Source organism: Anser cygnoides, chromosome W (assembly GCF_040182565.1).
Source record: "Anser cygnoides isolate HZ-2024a breed goose chromosome W, Taihu_goose_T2T_genome, whole genome shotgun sequence".
Taxonomy (NCBI): Eukaryota; Metazoa; Chordata; class Aves; order Anseriformes; family Anatidae; genus Anser; species Anser cygnoides.
Window position 1 is genome coordinate 4,349,852 of NC_089911.1, and position 16,034 is coordinate 4,365,885.

A 16,034-nucleotide genomic window follows, 5' to 3' on the forward strand; every position below is an offset into this window, starting at 1 on the left:
CCCCCAGTCCCTCCCAGTTCCCTCCCAGTCCCTCCCAGTTCCCTCCCAGTTCCCTCCCAGTCCCACCCAGTCCCCCCCAGTTCCCTCCCAGTTCCCTCCCAGTCCCTCCCAGTTCCCTCCCAGTCCTCCCCAGTCCCCCCCAGTTCCCTCCCAGTCCCACCCAGTCCCCCCCAGTTCCCTTCCAGTTCCCTCCCAGTTCCCTCCCAGTTCCCCCCAGTCCCCCCCAGTTCCCTCCCAGTTCCCTCCCAGTCCCACCCAGTCCCTCCCAGTTCCCTCCCAGTCCCCCCCAGTTCCCTCCCAGTCCCGCCCAGTCCCTCCCAGTTCCCTCCCAGTCCCTCCCAGTGCCCCCAGCCCAGCACCCTCAGGCGCGTGCGACACAGCTCTTTATTGGGGGGGTGACACCGGGGGGGACAAAGGGTGCTGGGCGTGATTGGGGGGTGACACGGGGGGGGACACTGGGGGGTGATGGGGTGACGGGGAGGGACACGGGGGGGGGATATTGGGGGGGTGACACTGGGGGTGGTGGCACTTTGGGGGGGGACAATTTGGGGGGGTGACACTGGGGGGACGGGGGGGTGACAGCGGGGGGGACGCGGGGGGTGATGGGGTGACAGGGGGGTGAGGGGAGGGACACGGGGGGGGGATATTGGGGGGTGACACTGGGGGGTGGCACTTTGGGGGGGACAATTTGGGGGGGTGACAGCGGGGGGGACGCGGGGGGGACGCGGGGGCCTCAGGCGGGCGCCAGGTCCCCCCCGGGGGAGCCCGACCTGGAGGCTCTGCAGGGGCCGCTCCCAGCCCTGGCGCAGCACCAGCACCTGGGGGGGGCACCGGGGGGGGGGTCAGTTGTGGGGCGGGGACCCCCTGGTGTGGGGCAGGGACCCCGCTATAGGGCAGACCCCGAGCTATGGGGCAGGGACCCCCGCTATGGGGCAGCCCCCCCACTACAGCGCAACCCCCCCGCTATGGGGCAGCCCCCCCCCAGGGCAGCCCCCCGCTATGGGGCAGCCCCCCAAGTTATGGGGCACCCCCCCCCCAAGTTATAGGGCAACCCCCCGCTATGGGGCAGCCCCCGCTATGGGGCAGCCCCCCCGCTATGGGGCAGCCCCCAAGTTATGGGGCAACCCCCCCACTATAAGGCAGCCCCCCGCTATGGGGCAGCCCCCCCGCTATGGGGCAGCCCCCCAAGTTATAGGGCAGCCCCCCCGCTATGGGGCAGCCCCCCGCTATGGGGCAGCCCCCCCGCTATGGGGCAGCCCCCCCCGCTATGGGGCAGCCCCCAGGCTCACCTGCAGCTGCCCCGGGGGGTCGCTTTGTCCAGCTCCAGCCAGGCCCCCACCACGTAGCTGAGCCCCGGCACCAGCAGCGGCAGCTGGGGGGGCGGGGGGGGCACAAGATATTTTTTGGGGGGGGGGGGCCCTGGGGGTTGGGGGGGGGGACCCGAAATTTGGGAGGGGGTAAAATTTGGGGGGGGGGGGACACAATGTGGAGGGGGGGGGCGTTGGGGGTCCCAGGGGTTGGGGGGGCAGTTTTTTTTGGGGGGGGGGATATGGGGGCTGGGATTTGGGGGGGGGGTCCCAGGATTTGGGGGGGGGGGGGTGGGGGGGGGCATAAAATTTGGGGAGGGGAACCCAAAATTTGGAGGGGGGGCCTTGGGGTTTTGGGGGTCCCTGGGGTTTGGGGGGGGGGGGGTCCCAGGATTTTGGGGGGGGGTCCCAGGATCTGGGGGTCCCAGAATTTTTGGGGGGTCCCAGGATTTTGGGGGGTCCCAAGATTTTTGGGGGGTCCCAGGATTTTTGGGGGGGGTCCCAGGATCTGGGGGGGTGTTCCAGGTTCTGGGGGTGTCCCAGGATTTTGGGGGGGGGGGTCCCAGGATTTTTTTTGAGGGGGAGTCCCCGGATTTTGGGGGGGTTCCCAGGTTCTGGGGGTTCCCAGGATTTTGGGGGGGGGCCCGAATTTTTTGGGGGGTCCCAGGATCTGGGGGCAGGTCCCAGAAATTTTTTGGGGGGGAGTCCCAGGATTTGGGGGGATCCCAGGTTCTGGGGGTGTCCCAGGATTTTGGGGGGGGTCCCAGGATTTTGGGGGGGTCCCAGGATTTTGGGGGGGGTCCCAGGATTTTTTGGGGGGGGGGGTCCCAGGATTTTGGGGGGAGTCCCAGGATTTGGGGGGGATCCCAGGTTCTGGGGGGGGTGTCCCAGGATTTTGGGGGGGGTCCCAGGATTTTTGGGGGGGGGGGGCTGTCTGTGTGTACCTTGATGCAGGGGCTGCAGGCGGGGGGGGGCCGGGTGGCAGCGCAGCAGCAGCAGCAGGTCGGGGGCCGCCGGCCCCCGGGGAGCAGCACCCGGAGGTGGAGGCGCAGCCGCGGGCCCAGGCCCTGCACCTGGGGGGGGGGGGGCGGGGGGGGGGCACAGCTGGGTGCCCCCCCCCCAAAATGGGGGTGTCCCATAACCCCCCCATACCCCCAGTGTCTCGGAGCCCCCCCCAAACCCCAGTGACCCCAATTTTAGCCCCCCAGTAACCCCCTTTTTTGGGGGTGCCCCCCCAATGCCCCCTATTTTTGGGGTGCCCCCCATGTCATTGCCCCCCCCCCGTGTCATTTTGCCCCCCCCACTGCCCCCAATTTCTGGGTGCCCCCCCCAGTGCCCCAATTTTTGGGGTGCCCCCCCATTTTTGGGGTGCCCCCCATTTTTGGGCTGCCCCCCATAACCCCAATTTTTTTGGGGTGCCCCCCAGTGCCCCAATTTTGGGGTGCCCCCCCATTTTTGGGCTGCCCCCATAACCCCAATTTTTGGGGTGCCCCCCCAGTGCCCCAATTTTTGGGGTGCCCCCCATTTTTGGGCTGCCCCCCCATAACCCCAATTTTTGGGGTGCCCCCCCAGTGCCCCAATTTTGGGGTGCCCCCCCATTTTTGGGGTGCCCCCCCATTTTTGGGCTGCCCCCATAACCCCAATTTTTGGGGTGCCCCCCCAGTGCCCCAATTTTTGGGGTGCCCCCCATTTTTGGGCTGCCCCCCCATAACCCCAATTTTTGGGGTGCCCCCCCCAGTGCCCCAATTTTTGGGGTGCCCCCCCATTTTTGGGGTGCCCCCCCCCACTCACGCTGGCGGTGACGGTGAGGCCGGGGGGGCCCCCCGGGGCCCTGCCCCCCCGAGGGCCCGGGCCAGGCCGCGGGCGGCGCCGAGCCGCAGCCCCCCCAGGTCCCGCTGGAAGCGCTCGTGCATGGCTGGGGGGGGCAAAAGGGGGGGGGGGCGGGGGGGGGCTGCACCATCACCCCCCCGTAACCCCCCCCCCCATAGCCCCCCCCCCCATAACCCCCCCCCAAATAACCCCCCCCCATAACCCCCCCATAACCCCCCCATAACCCCCCCTTCAGTAACCCCCCCCCCCCCATCACCCCATGGGTGTCACCCCCCCCCCAAAAAAATAGCCCCCCCCAATATGGGTGCCCCCCCCATGGGTGCTCCCCCACCCCCAAAACTTGGGTGCCCCCCCAGCATCCCCTTAACCCCCCCCCCCCCAGCGCCCCCTCCTAATCTATGGGTGCCCCCCCCCCCATGGGTGTCCCCTCCCCCCAATGCCCCAATGGGTGCCCCCCCCCAATATCCCCCAATGCACCCCCCACCCATGGCCCCCCCCAGATGCCCCCCCCAATGGGTGCTCCCCCCCCCGCATGGTTCCGCCCCCATGGGTGCCCCCCATGAGTGTCCCCCCCCCCCATGGGTGCTCCCCCAAATGGGTCCCCCCACCCACATGGGTGCCCCCCCCAAATGGGTGCCCCACCCATAGGTGCCCCCCCCAATGGGTGCCCCCCCACCCATGGGTGCCGCCCCCCCCACCCATGGGTGCTCACCGCGGGCCCCCTCCCTCTCCCTGAGCGCGCGGTCGACGAAGGCCCGGCTGCGGGGGGCAGCGGCAGGGAGGGCCCCGGGCCCGGGGGGGGCACCCATGGGTGCCCCCCAGCTCCGCCTTGCGCCGCAGCAGCCGGATGGACAGCGCCCCCTGCGGGGGGGGGGGGGTTGGTGTCACCCATGGGTGCTGCACACCCCCTCCCCCACACACCCCCGGGAGCAATTCACACCCCCCAGCACCCATGGGTGCCCCCAAACCACTCAAAGGACCCCCCCACCCCTAGCACCCATGGGTGCCCCCCCGAAACCATCCCGTGGTGACCCAAAGCCCCCCGCCAGCACCCCCAGACCCCCTGGGACCCCCCACCCCCCAGCACCCATGGGTGCCCCCCCGAAACCACTCAAAGGACCCCCCCCCCACCCCACCCCAGCACCCATGGGTGCCCCCCCCGAAACCACTCCGTGGTGACCCAAACCCCCCCCAGCACCCCCAGACCCCCTGGGACCCCCCCACCCCCCAGCACCCATGGGTGCCCCCCGAAACCACTCCGTGGTGACCCAAAGCCCCCCCCCCAGCACCCCCAGGCCCCCTGGGACTCCCCCACCCCCAGCACCCATGGGTGCCCCAAAACCACTCAAAGGACCCCCCTCCCCAGCACCCATGGGTGCCCCCCAAAACCATCCCGTAGTGACCCAAAGCCCCCCCCCAGCTCCCCCAGACCCCTGGGACCCCCCCCCATGGACCCCCCCGGCACCCATGGGTGCCCCAAAACCACTCAAGGGCCCCACCCCCACCCTCAGCACCCATGGGTGCCCCCCCCGAAACCACCCCGTGCTGACCCAAAGCCCCCCCCCAGCCCCCAGGGACCCCCCCACCCCCCCCGAGACACCCCCCCGCCCCCAGCACCCATGGGTGCTGCTCACCCCTGGTGGTCATGATGAGGGCGTCGTCCTCCCGCCCGTAGCGCCCGAAGCACAGCCCCGTCACCGTGTCCTGGGGGGGGGGGGGCACCGGGCTCGTGGGACCCCACCCATGGGACCCCCCCCAAAATCCCCCACCCCCCACGGTACCCCTCCCCCCATGGGACCCCCCGCAAATCCCCCCCATCACAACCACCCCGGGACCCCCCCCCACCCATAGGGACCCCCACCCAGGGGACCTGGGCGCTGGGGGGGGGGGGCACCTATATTTGGGGGGGGGGGGCAATACCCATATGGGGGGGGTCACCCACTGGGGGGGCACCCACTTTTGGGGGTCCCACCACCCATTTGGGGTCCCGCCGCCCCTTTTGGGGGGGCTGCCACCCACCGGGGGGGGGTCCCCCTTTTGGGGTGGGTCCCCCTTTTTAGGGGGGGGGTCCCTAATTTTTTTTCCGGGGGGGGGGTCACCTATTGGGGGGGGTCACCCATGGGGGGGGTGTCACCCACTTTGGGGGCCCACCGCCCCTTTTGGGGGGCTGCCACCCACCCGGGGGGGTCCCCCTTTTGGGGGGGGGGTCCTCCTTTTTCGGGGGGGGGTCCCTAATTTTTTTTTTTGGGGGGGGGGTCCCTAATTTTTTAGGGGGGTCACCCATTGGGGGAGGGGGACACCCGCTTTGGGGGTCACCCACCCATTTGGGGGCCCGTCACCCCTTTTGGGGGCTGCCACCCACCGGGGGCCCCCCTTTTTGGGGGGGGGGTCCCCCTTTTTCGGGGGGGGGTCCCTAATATTTTTTCCGGGGGGGGGGGTCACCTATTGGGGGGGTCACCCATGGGGGGTGTCACCCACTTTGGGGGCCCACCGCCCCTTTTGGGGGGCTGCCACCCACCGGGGGGTCCCCCTTTTGGGGGGGGTCCCCCTTTTTTGGGGGGGGTTCCCCATTTCGGGGGGGGTCCCTAATTTCCCCGGGGGGCCCACCTGTGCCCGCAGGCGGCAGAGCAGCGCCCGGCCGCGGTAGAGCCGCACCTCGCCGCCCTCCAGCGCCAGCAGCGCCCCCCCCAGCGCCCGGCCCCGCGGCGCCGCCCCCGCCACGGCCGCGATCGGGGCCGGGGGGCGCAGGGACCACAGGCGGCGGCCCTGGGGGGGCACAAAGGGGGGGGGGTCACGGGGGGGGTCAATAATGGGGGGGGGGTCACGGGGGGGGGGGGGGGTCATGGGGGGGGTAATAATGGGGGGTTATGGGGGGTATTGGGGGTATGGGGGGCGCAGGGACCACAGGCGGCGGCCCTGGGGGGGGGCACAAAGGGGGGGGGTCACGGGGGGGGGTAATAATGGGGGGGGTCAATAATGGGGGGGGTCATGGGGGGGGGTCAATAATGGGGGGGTCAATAATGGGGGGGTCATGGGGGGGGGTCAATAATGGGGGGGGTCAATAATGGGGGGGGTCATGGGGGGGTCAATAATGGGGGGGGGTCATGGGGGGTTATGGGGGGTATTGGGGGTATGGGGGGGGCGCAGGGACCACAGGCGGCGGCCCTGGGGGGGGGGCACAAAGCGGGGGGGGGTCAATAATGGGGGGGGGCATGGGGGGGTCAATAATGGGGGGGGGGGGACATGGGGGGTTATGGGGGGTATTGGGGGTATGGGGGGGCGCAGGGACCACAGGCGGCGGCCCTGGGGGGGGGGGCACAAAGCGGGGGGGGGGGGTCAATAATGGGGGGGGTCATGGGGGGGGTCAATAATGGGGGGGGGGGGGGTCATGGGGGGTTATGGGGGGGTATTGGGGGTATGGGGGGCGCAGGGACCACAGGCGGCGGCCCTGGGGGGCACAAAGCGGGGGGGGGGTCAATAATGGGGGGGGGGGCATGGGGGGGTCAATAATGGGGGGGGGGGGGGACATGGGGGGTTATGGGGGTATTGGGGGTATGGGGGGCGCAGGGACCACAGGCGGCGGCCCTGGGGGGGGCACAAAGTGGGGGTCACGGGGGGGGGCACAAAATGGGGGGGGTCACGGGGGGGGGGGCACAAAATGGGGGGGGGTCACGGGGGGGTAATAATGGGGGGGGCAATAATGGGAGAGGTAATAATGGAGGGGGGCATTGGGGGTTATGGGGGGCATTGGGGATATGGGGGGGGGGGGGGCGAAGGGACCACAGGTGGTGGCCCTGGGGGGGGCACAAAGTGGGGGGGTCATGGGGGGGCACAAAATGGGGGGGGGGAGTCATGGGGGGGGTAATAATGGGGGGGGCATTGGGGGTTATGGGGGGGTATTGGGGGTTGGGGGGGCACAAAATGGGGGGGTTAAGGGGGAGCAATAATCGGGGGGCATTGGGGGTCATGGGGGGTGTTAAGGTGGGGGGGCAAAATTGGGAGGGTCATGGGGGGGGACAAAATGGGGGGGGATCATGGGGGGGCAATAATGGGGGGGGTCATTGGGGGTTTATGGGGGGGTATTGGGGGTATGGGGGGGGGGGGCGCAGGGACCACAGGCGGCGGCCCGGGGGGGGGGCACAAAATGGGGGGGGGGGTCACGGGGGGTAATAATGGGGGGGGGCATTGGGGGGCATATTGGGGGCAATAATGGGGGGGGCAATAATGGGGGGGGGCATTGGGGGGCCATGGGGGGTGTTATTGGGGTCATGGCGGGGTTATGGGGGGGGTTAACGGGGGGGCACAAAATGGGGGGGTCATGCGGGGGGTAATAGGGGATATTGGGGGGGTCATGGGGTATTGGGGGGGGGGCACGGAGGGGTCGGGGGGTTTGGGGGGGTTGGGGGGGCACAGGGCCCACAGCCACGGGGGGGGGATTTAAGGGGGGGGGGGGAGTCGGGGGTGTTGGGGGGGGGGGTCCCGCGGTATTTTGGGGGGGGGGTCCGCGGATTTTTGGGGGGGGGACCCGCGATATTTTTGGGGGGGTCCCGGGGATATTTGGGGGGGGCGGGGGTCCCGCGATGTTTTTGGGGGGGATCGGGGGATTTTGGGGGAGTTTTTTGTTTTTTTTTCCGGGGGGGTCCCGCGGCGCCCACCTGCAGGCTGAGGGCCAGCAGCAGCGCCCCCCGCGGCCAGCAGCCCCCCTCCTGCCCCAGCAGCCCCACCGGGCTCCAGCCCAGCGCCGCCAGCGGCCGCCCCCGCGCCGAGTCCCGGGACCTGGGGGGGGCACCGGGGCTCAGGGACCCCCCCCCGAACCCCCCCCCCCCCCCCGCAACCGGCAGGGACCCCCCCCCCCCACCGCAATTCCCCCCATAACCCCCCCCGGAACCCCCCAGACTCCCCCAGCACCCCCCCGACCCCCCCATACACCCCCGGACCCCCCCCGCCCCCCCCCCATAAACCCCCTCAACCCCCCCCCCAAAATCCCCCCATAACCCCCCCAGGACCCCCCAGACCCCCTCCCGTGCCCCCCCGACCCCCCCCATACACCCCAGCCCCCCCCCCCCGGCCCCCCCCCCCATATACCCTTAACCCCCCCCCCGGCCCCCCCCCCCCCCCCAGCCCCCCCATACACCCCAATCCCCCAGACCCCCATAAACCCCCCCAAAATCCCCCCTTAACCCCCCCAACCCCCCCCCCCCCCCCCAGGACCCCCCAGGACTCCCATAAACCCCCAAACGCCCCCCAAAATCCCCATAACCCCCCTTAACCCCCCCCAAAATCCCCCCATAACCCCCCAAACCCCCGGACCCCCAGGACCCCCCAACCCCCCCCCCCCACTCCCCCCCCAACCCCCCCATACACCCCTATCTCCCCCCAGACCCCCTTAAACCCCCCAACCCCCCCCCAAAATCCCCCATGACCCCCCAGGACCCCCCCCAGGACCCCCCAGCCCCCCCCCCAGCCCCCCCCAGACCCCCCCCGGGCCCCCCCTTACTGGTGCAGCCCATAGAGGGTCCCATCACATACCCCCCCCCCCACCCCCATAACCCCCCCAGGACCCCCAAACCCCCCCAGACCCCCCATAACCCCCCCCAGGACCCCCCACGCCCCCCCGGGCCCCCCCCCTTACCGGTGCAGCCCGTAGAGGGTCCCATCACATACCCCCCCCCCCCAGCCCCCATAAACCCCCCATAACCCCCCAAAATCCCCCCATAACCCCCCAGGACCCCCGGACCCCCAGGACCCCCCAGCCCCCCCCCACACCCCAATCCCCCCCAGACCCCCATAAACCCCCCCCAAAATCCCCCCGTAACCCCCATAACCCCCCATAACCCCCCATAAGGACCCCCCCAAACCCCCCAGCCCCCCCGGACCCCCAGGCCCCCCAGGACCCCCCCGACCCCCCCTTGCCCCCCCCCGCCCCCCCTTACCGGTGCAGCCCGTAGAGGGTCCCGTCCCTGCAGGCCACCGCCAGCCGAAAGCGCCCGTCCCCGCCCCCCGCGGCACCACGAAGACGGGGGGGACGGCACCCAGCCCTGGGGGGGGGGGGGGGCACCCATGGGTGGGGGGGGCACCCATATTTGGGGGGAGGGCACCCATATTGGGGGGGAAGCACCCATGGGTGGGGGGTTTGGGGGGGGGATGGAGATAAGGTTTTTTTTTTTGGGGGGGGGCAGGGTTGGGGGGGCTGGGGGGGGGATCCCCTGGGGGTCCTGGGGGTTTTGGGGGGGGGGGCATGTTTGGGGGGGCAGGGTTCGGGGGGGGCCAGGGGGGGCCGGGGGCTGGGGGGGGCTGGGGGTGTTGGGGGGGTCCTGGGAGGGTCCTGGGGGGGTTGGGGGGGGGTCCCAAGTTGGGGGGGGGGGGCAGGGTTCAGGGGGAGGCTTGGGGGGCTGGGGGGGGCATTGGGTGTTGGGGGGTCCCCTGGGGGTCCTGGGGGGGGGTCCCATGTTTGGGGGGGGCAGGGTTTGGGGGGGGGGGGGGGCTGGGGGTGTTGGGGGGGTCCTGGGGGGGGGGTCCTGGGGGGTTTGGGGTGTGGGGGGTTCCATGCTTGGGGGGCAGTGAGTGTTGGGGGGGGGGGCTCCCTGGGGGTCCTGGGGGGTCCCTGGGGGTCTTGGGGGTTCCTGGGAGGGTCCTGGGGGGTCCCGGGTGTTTTGGGGGTGGGGGGCTCTGGGGGGGTCCTGAAAGGTTTTTTTTTGGGGGGGGGGGTCCTGTAGGTTTGGGGGGGGCTCCTGTGGGTTCAGGGGGTTCCTGGGGAGCCGGGGGGTTCTTGGGGGGGCTGGGGGATTCGGGGGAGGGGGTGGGGGGGGGGTCCTGAAGGTTTTGGGGGGGGGGGCTCGGGGGGGGCCCTGAAGGTTTTCTTGGGGGGGGGTCCTGGGGATTTTGGGGTGGGGGGGGCCCTGGGGGGTCCTGGGGGTTTTGGGGGGTTCTTGTGGGGGGGGGGGTCTGGGGAGGTTCTGGGGGGTGTTGGGGGGGCCCTGAAGGTTTTAGGGGGGCCCTGGGGGGTCCCTGGGTGTTTTTTTTCGGGGGGGGGTCGGGTCGCGGCGGGGGGCACCTTGAAGATGACGGTGAAGGCGTCGGGGTCCAGCACCAGCACGTCCCCGCTCTCGGTGCCCAGCACCGGGCACTCGGGGTCCCGTCGGGGCCCCCTGCGGCAGCGCCCCCATGCAGGTCACCACCGTCTGGGGGGGGGGGGGGCACGGGGTGAGGGGGGGGTGGGGGTAATTTTGGGGAGGGGGGTATTTTGGGGGGGGGGGGGGCACCCACCTGGCGCTGCAGCGGCCGCCCCTTGTGCAGCGCCACGAAGGGGGGCACCTCGGGGGGGGCAGCGTCAGCAGCCTACGGGGGGGGGGCACCAAAATTCGGGGGGGGGCTGTGAAATTCCCTCCCCCCCCCCATAACACCCCCCATGCCCATAAACCCCCCCATGCACCCATGGGACTCCCCCCCCATGGGACCCCCCCCCCCATAGGACCCCCCCATATACCCATGGCCCCCCCCCAAACCCATGGGACCCCCCTAAAACCCCCAGACCCCCCAAACCCACAGCCCCCCCCCGGGACCCCCATAACCCCCCCATTTCCCCCCCCAGGGCCCCCCCTCCCATAGACCCCCCCCAGGACCTCTGCGCCCCCGCCCTTCCCACAAACCCCCCCAGACCCCCCCAAAACCCCCAGACCCCCCGACCCACGGGACCCCCCCATATACCCCAGAACCCCCCCCAAACCCAAAGCCCCCCCATGGGACCCCCGGACCCCCCATACCCATAGGACCCCCCCCCCCATTACCCCCCCAGGACCCTCCCCCCATAGACCCCCCAGGACCCCCCCCCCCCAGACACCCCCCCCCCAGGATCTCTGCGCCCCCCCCCCCACAACCCCCCTTGCCCCCCCCCCCCCCAAAATTTTGCCCCCCCCCTCACCACTGCGAGCGCGGCGTCAGGGGCACCTGGGCCTTGTCCCTGCCCCGCGCCCCCCCCAAAAAAATATCAGGGACCCCCCCACCCAGATTTTAGCGACCCCCCCCCCCCCAAAAAAACAGCCTCCCCCCCCCCCCCCCCCAAGACCCAGAACGAGGACCCAGGGCTTTGGGTGCCCCCCCCCCCCAAAAAAAAGGACCCAGTTTTCTAAGGGACCCCCCCCCCAAATTAGAGCCTCCCCCCCCCCCCAAAAAAAAACCAGGGATCAGTATTTCAGTGCCCCCCCCCAAAAAATCAGCTCCCCCACACACTTAAAAACAAGGACCCCCCCCCCCCCCAAAATAAGCCTTTCCTGGTGCCCCCCGGTGCCCCCCCTTGTGCCCCCCCGGGTGCCCCCCCCCATTATGACCCCCCCCCCCCGGGTGCCCTCCCCATTGTGACCCCCCCCCCCCCCCCGGGGTTCCCCCTCCCCTTATGACCCCCCCCCCCGAGTGCGCCCCCCATTGTGACACCCCCCCCCGGGGTTCCCCCCCCATTATGACACCCCCAATTATGACCCCCACGGGTGCCCCCCCATAGGCCCCCCCCCCATTGTGACCCCCCCCCCCCGCATTGTGACCCACCCCCCCCCGGGGATCCCCCCTCCCCATTATGACGCCCCCCTCCAACTGTGCCCCTCCCCATTGTGACCCCCCCCCATGACCCCCCCCACCTGCCCCCCCCCCCCCCCCCCCCCATTGTGACCCTCTCCCGGCTGCCCCCTCCATTGTGACCCCCCCCCCCCCCCCATTAAGACCCACCCCCCGGGTGCCGCCCCCCGGGTGCCCCCCCCCCCCCCCCCCCATTGTGACACCCACCCCCCCGGGGTGACCCCCCAAATGCCCCCCCCCACCTGATGTCCTCCAGCATCTCCCGCAGGGTCAGGGGGTCCACCTGGTCCTGGGGGGGGGCACAGATTAATTTGGGGGGGGGGGGGCTCCTCCCCTTAGCCCCGCCCCCTTTACCTCTTCCCCCACAATTTAACCCCTCCCCTCTGGCCCCTCCCCCTGGCCCCACCCCCTTTAGCCCCACCCCCTTTAGCCCCGCCCCCTACCCCCTCCAACCCCTCCCTCAACCCCTCCCCTCACCTCCCCCTTTACCCCTTTTACCCCCGCCCCCTTTAGCCCCTCCCCCTTGAACCCCGCCCACTCAAGCCCCCGCCCCCTTTAGCCCCGCCCCATTTAGCCCCACCCCCATTTAGCCCCGCCCCCCTACTCCTCCAACCCCTCCCCTCGCCCCTCCCCTTTACCCCTTTTACCCCCGCCCCTCTAGCCCCTCCCCCTTTAGCCCCACCCACTCAAGCCCCGCCCCCTTTAGCCCCTCCCCCTTTGGCCCCACCCCTAGAGCCCCACCCCCCTTAGCCCCACCCCCTTTAGCCCCGCCCCCTACCCCCTCCAACCCCTCCCTCAACCCCTCCCCTCACCCCCCTTTACTCCTTTTACCCCCCATCCCCTTTAGCCCCTCCCCTTTAACCCCACCCTTTGGCCCCGCCCCCTTTAGCCCCGCCCCCTGTAGCCCCACCCCCTTTAGCCCCGCCCCCTGTAGCCCCGCCCCCTTTAGCCCCGCCCCTTAGCCCCGCCCCCTTTAGCCCCGCCCCTTTAGCACCACCCCCTTTAGCCCCGCCCCCTTTAGCCCCGCCCCCTTTAGCCCCGCCCCCTTTAGCCCCGCCCCTTTAGCCCCGCCCCCCCACCTGCTGCGCCTGCGCCCAGAGCTCGGCCTCCAGCGGGTCGGGGGCCCGGGGGGGGCAGGGGGCCCTGAAGAAGGGCCGCAGGTGGCGGTACACCAGCAGCGCCCCCCGCCGCCACCAGCAGGGCGGGGGCCGCCCCCGGCCCCCTCCCCCCCCCCAGCCGCCGCCGCCCCCCGCCCCCCCCGGCGCCGCCAGCGCCCCCAGCGCCGCGGGGGGTCGGGCAGCGCCAGCCCCTCCTGCAGGCCCGGCCCCCGCACCACCGCCAGCCGCGGCCCCCGGGCCGCCCGGGATGCCGACCACCAGCTGGGGGGGAGAAAAACAAAAAGGGGGGGTTAGGGGGTTTTGGGGGGGGGGGGGGAGGCCGTATGGTGGCCGTCACCCCCCCCGGTGGTTTTTAGGTAACCTACAGGGACCCCCCAGCACCCAGTGACCCCCCCTCAGTGACCCCCTCCTGGCGCCCAGTGACCCCCCAGCACCCAGTGACCCTCCCCCAGTGACCCCCAGGGGACCCAGTGACCCCCCCATGGTGCTCAAGGACCCCACCCTGCACCCAATGACCCCCCAGGGCACCCAGTGACCCCCGTGGCACCCCAGTGACCCCCCCCCCCCAGCCCCCAAGAGACCCCCCAAGTGACCCCCCATGACACTCAAGGACCCCCCCCATGGTAACCAAAGACCCCCCCAGGGCACCCAATGACCCTCCCGGCACCCAGTGACCCCCAGTCACCCCCATGACACTCAAGGACCCCCCCCCAGGGCACCCAGTGACCCCTTATGGCACCCAATGACCCCCCATGACACCCAAGGGACCTTCCAGCACCCAAGGGACCCCCCAGCCCCCAAGGGACTCCCCAATAGCACCCAGTGACCCCCCAATGGCACCCAAAGGACCCCCCCAGCACCCCCATGACATGGGGGGGCACCCATGGGTGCGGGGGGGCACATGGGTGGGCGAGGGGCACCCATGGGTGCAGGGGGGGGGAGGGGGGTCTCACCTTGTGATCCCCATCCCCGTGCACGTCAGCCAGCACTGCGATAAAAGGGGGGGTTAAAGGGGGAGGGGCCACATGGGGTCCCCCACCCCCGGGGGGGGGGGGTCCTGGGGTGCCCCCCCCTCCCATGATGCCCCGCGCTCACCCATGCAGGCGGGGGAGGAGCGGAGCCCGGCCAAGGCGTCGTCGTGGGCCTCCAGCCATAGGGACGAGCTGCGGGGGCCGGAACCTTCCTGTCGGGGAACGCGGCGCCCGGGGGGGACCGCGAATCCCGACGGACCGCCAAAAGCGGTCCCCCAGCGGGGCTGCGCGCAGCCGCGGTCCGGCAGCCAAAGCGCTCCCCCGCGTCCGTACGGGTCCGTCCCTCTCAGCGGTCCCCCCGGAAACACGTCCCCCGTACTATAGTTCCTCCCCACCGTTCCCCCCGATCTCCCGGTTCCCCCGGTTCCCCCCCCCGTCCCCGGTCCCCCCACCCCTCCCTGCCCCCCTCCCCACTTTCCCCGGCCCCCTCCCCCCCACCTGCCCCCCCAGCCCCCCCCCGCACCTCTCCTCGACCACCGCCATTCCCCCGCTCCGGGCCCGTTGCCCTGGCGACGTGGTCGGAGAGCCCGGAAGTGACGCGCTGCGCCGTCGCCTAGCAACGGCGGGGCACGGGGGCGGGGCCTGGGCACGGGGAGAGGCCTCTGGGGGGGCTCTGGGGTCCTGGGGGCTTTGGGGGGGTCCTGGGGGGTTCCTGAGGGCTCAGGGGGTCCTGAAGGGTCTCTGGGGGCTCAGGGGGTCCGGGGGGGGGTCGGGGGGGGGCTGGGGGAGGGTTCAGGGGGGTCTCTGAGGGGGCCTGGGGGAGTTGGGGGAGGGCCTGGGGGGTTTCGGGGGGTCCTAGGGGTTGGGGGGGGGTCCTGAGGGGTCCAAGGGGGGTCCTGGGGTGTTCCTGGGGGGTCCTGGGGGCTGAGAGGGTCTGGGGGTTTCAGGGGGCCTGGGGGGGGCCTGGGGGTACAGGGGGGTCTCTGAGGGGATTTGGGGGGGTAGGGAGAGGGCCTGGGGGTTTCGGGGGGTCCTAGGGGTTTGGGGGGTCCTGAGAGGTCCAAGGGGGTCCTGGGGTGTTTCTGAGGTGTTCCTGGGGGTCCTGGAGGCTGAGAGGGTCTGGGGGTTCAGGGGGCCTGGGGGGGGCCTGGGGGATTCAGGGGGTCTCTGAGGGGTCTGGAGGGTAGGGAGAGGGCCTGAGGGGTTTCAGGGGGGTCCTAGGGGTTTGGGGGGGTCCTGAAAGGTCCAAGGGGGTCTGGGAGGGTCTCTGGGGGGGCTGGGGGGGTTGGGGGGAGGATCCTGGGGGTTTGGGGGGTCCTGAGGGCTTCTGGGGGGTCCTGGGGGTTTTGGGGGGCTCCTGGGGGCTCAGGGGATCTGGGGGGAGTTTCATGGGGGTCTCTGGGGGACTCTGGGGTGTTCCTGGGGTGTTTCTGGGGGCTCAGGGGGTCTGGGGGGATTAAGGGGGGTCTCTGAGGGGGCCTGGGAGGTGGGGGAGGGCCTGAGTGGGGGGCTGAGGGGGGGGTCCTGCGGGTTTAGGAGGGGTCCTGAGGGGTTCAGGGAGGTTCTGGGGGCTCAGAGGGGTCCTAGGGTGTTTCGGGGGGTCCTGGGAGGCTCAAAGGGTCTGGAGGGGTTCAAGGGGGGTCTCTGGAGGGGTGCGGGAGGGCCTGCGGGGATTCTGGGGGGGTCCTGGGGGCTTGGGAGGGTCCTGAGGCGCTCGGGGGGGGGGGTCCTGTGGGGCTAAGGGGGGTTCTGGGGAGGCTGTGCAGAGTTCTGGGGGTCTCTGAGGGGTCTGGGGGGTTCTGGGGGAGGTTGGGGGCTCAGGGGGCTTTGGGGGGCTGTTCAGGGGGTCCTGGGGGTTTTGGGGGGATTCAAGGGGGTTCAAGGGGCCCTGGGGGCTCAGGGTGGTCCTGGGTGGCTGCTGGGGGGGTCCTGGGGGTCTCAGGGGGTCCTGAAGGGTTCAGGGGGAGTCCTTGGGGGTTCAGGGTGGTCCTAGGGTATTTCTGGGGGGGGGTCTTGGGGGTTTGGGGAGGGTTCTGGGGGGCTCAGAAGAGTCCTAGGGTCTCGGTGGGGTTTTGGGGGGTTCAGGGTGGGCCTGGGGTGTTCGGGGGGGGGTCCTGGGGGGCTGCTCAAGGGGTCCTGGGGGGTTCATGGGGGTCCTGGGGAGGCTGAGTTCTGGGGGGGTCTCTGAAGGGTCTGGGGGGTTGTGGGAGGTCCTGGGGGGAGTTGTGGGGGGCGGGGGG

The 16,034-nt window shown here is 71.4% G+C and overlaps 1 protein-coding gene across 1 annotated transcript in view; it reads right to left on the minus strand.

Moving 5' to 3' along the window:
• LOC136788764 (guanine nucleotide-binding protein G(I)/G(S)/G(O) subunit gamma-3) overlaps positions 1–16,034 on the minus strand; it is a 147,485-nt gene that overhangs the window by 114,998 nt on the left and 16,453 nt on the right. The gene's annotated exons all lie outside the window — the stretch shown is intronic.